The sequence below is a fragment of the Sorex araneus genome, chromosome 9, assembly GCF_027595985.1.
Source record: "Sorex araneus isolate mSorAra2 chromosome 9, mSorAra2.pri, whole genome shotgun sequence".
Lineage (NCBI taxonomy): Eukaryota > Metazoa > Chordata > Mammalia > Eulipotyphla > Soricidae > Sorex > Sorex araneus.
The window spans coordinates 58,023,899-58,026,998 of record NC_073310.1 but is presented as its reverse complement, the minus strand read 5'-3'; positions in this window follow the sequence as shown (position 1 = coordinate 58,026,998).

The following is a 3,100-nucleotide window of genomic DNA, read 5'->3' as shown; positions in this document are numbered from 1 at the left end:
TATCAGGGTTTGTATAGGTAACTAGATTTTCTAGTCTACTACTATAATATTTGTTTCTTTTGAAAATGATCATACTTACATTAGTGTTTTTTATTGGGTGATATTTGCTTTGTTTTAATTTTATTTATATATTAATATACTTTCAAAGCTTCCTAAGAATTTTTTTCTAGTTAATAGTTACCAATATACTTTTATATTCTAATTGTTTTATTCTCTAAAGTTTAAAGCCTTTTTTGTTTATTTCTGGGCCTCACCTTGCAATGCTCAGGGCTTACTCCTGCCTCTGCAGTCAAGAAACACTCCTGACAGGACTCAGAGTACCAAATGTAGTGCCCAGGATTGAGACCAGGTCAGCTGCATGCAAGGCAAATGCCCTACATGTTGTACCATTTATCCTGTCCCCAAATAGTTAATGTTTGCTAAGCAATGGAAAAAATTCTTTAAAATATTAGCATAACTCTATACTATTTTTTCTGCTTTATCAGTTTTGTACTGTATTTGCACATTTATTAAACTATTACATAAATAAGAAATAGAATTCAAAGAATTAAAAAATAATTATTATTAAAACCAATAATTCAAAATGATTATCTGCAATAGCTAGAATTTCGTCAACAGAGAGCAAAGACATTTAGAAATTTGGGATTCTGAGAAACTCAGTGTTTAGAAGTAAAACCAGAGGACATAAATGTCTTAATACTGAGTCATCTTATAATATTTAAGATAGCAATTTTTGCCTTTTTATAAAGGCATTTGAATATTTATCAAGCGATTGCATCTCAGCTCTGCAGTGGATACCTCACAATGTTTCTGTTTTGAGTTTTTGTGCTTTATGGCATCAGATCCTTTCAGCACTCCATCAGATTGTAAAAACATTCTGTGGATCAGACATAAGTGTTGATCAAAGCAGACTTTCTCTAGTTGTCCTCCTTTGAAGGATAAAGATGAGTATGTGGGGGGAAATGCTTCCATTTTAATTATGAAGATCATAAAACATCTAAGGTTCAACAAGTTTCAAAATACTAAAAATATATTTTCTTCTAGTGCTCAGAGTTTGTTCCTGTCTCTGCTTAGTGATCACTATTGGGGGTCCATCAGTGGTATGAGGAATGGAAACAGAATTGACTGTATGCAAGGCAAGTGCCTAAACCCCTGTACCATCTTTCTGGCCCCACAGTTTTAGTTTTTTGTCTTTTTTTCCATCAATTTGTTTACAGGGCCTAGTGCTGTACCTCATCTTCTGATTAAGTGAGGTGTTTTCATCTGCAGCACTATTGACATTGACAGTTGGGGTCAGATAACTAGCCTGGGGGTGGGAATCTGTCCACTGTAGGGTGTATGATTAGCCACATCCTCGACCTCTGCTCATTAGATGCCAGAGACACCCCTTCTCACTTGTCAGGACAATAAAAAGTGTCCCCATGCATGTACTCCAGAGGATAAAAGTGCTCTATTTGAAAACCTTTGGGTCCTATCAGTGGAGGTTGAGTTTGAAATCTCAATTTCAGTCACTCTTGCTTTCAATTCATAGATTGTAGGGACGATGGTTCTTTATCAGCCTTGTCCTTTTAGGTTAGCAAGTAGTGAAAGATGGGAAAAAGTACCCCTGAATCCCTACATTTTTCTCCCAATATAGTAACTTCTACCTAAAATACTAACAATATATAATTTTTCTCTAGTGCTCAAGAGCTTATTTCTGGCTCAGCTTAGACTATTTTACATATTGGTTCCTGCTGTGAAATCTTAGGTATGAAAGGAATAGGGACAAAGCAAGCCTCTCTGCCTTCTGAAGTTGTATCTTTTTTGTATATTTTGACTAGTCAGTTTCATTGTACTTAACTTTAAGGTCCATTTTATTTACCTAAAATATTTATTTGGTAGAACGTAAAATTTTCTTAAGGAGGCAATACCTGGTGATGTTCAATACCTTTTGAAATTCCATTTTCTTTTCCTTTTCTTTTTGTTGAGTTTGGTGACCACATCGACAGTACTTCAGGCTTACTCCTTGCTTTTTCAATCAGGGATCACTCCTGGTGGGACTCAGGGGCCAGTATCGGGTACCAGGGATCAAACCTGGGTCTGCTGCCTGCGAGACAAGTGTCTCACCCACTGTGCAATCTCTTAGGTCCCATGTTCCTTCCTTTTATGTGCTGGGATTAAACCCAGGGCTCATACATGTGAACTATGTATTCTTCCTCTGAGTCACTCTCACCTGTTCCCAGCCCTTTAATTTATACATATTCTTTTAAATTATTTTTGCAAGGGGGGTGTTTGCCACCCATGGTGGGGCTCACAGGCCCCAGCAGGACACATCCCCCTCAGCAATGTTTCAAGTTTATTTTGTGGAACACTTAAAAGTTTGAATACTGACAAAATATCAGCTCCATTGAAGATGGCAATTAATCTTGAAGCATTGACTGTGTATCTTTATAAACATGGAAAACTTAGAAGCATAGCATGGTTTAAAATTAATAAGTAAAATTAATAAAATTAATAAGTAAGACACCTTGCAGTTATTTTTATTATTATCAGAGGTATGTATACTCTCTTTTTCTGCATTTATGTGGGAAATGACTAAGACATTCCTTTTTATTAATTTTATTTTCAGCTGTTTTTTAGATGTATGTAAATTCTGTTAGCAAAGTATTTGTTTCCTTATTGAGGACTAGTTCTCAATTTACAGTTTGTCAGCCTACCACAGTGTCATCTTTGCACACAGTAGGTACTAAAATATTTGTTGAATGAATCAATATTGATTTCCTGAAGAGCGTTTCAAAGACCATGTGCTCTTAGCATCTCTGGAGACCCTCCCCGGTGCAGGTTTCTTATCAGCCTAAAAAACCTGCTGCTGAATGTAAAACACAAGTGTGGATTTTTTTTATCCCTTGCTAATCCTCTGAATAGAAAGGAGTCTCAGATCTTTATTTTCTACATATTCCTTGATAATTCTTTGCTTCACTCTCTTTTTATCCCGCTGTTTTCCCTTTGTTCTTCTATTACCAAAGACTGTGATCGTGACGAGAGCAGAGATGCTGCCTTGGGAAGAGTTACTGTGGGGAATGTTACAGGGATTTTTTGATTCTCATTTCCTTTGTGGATA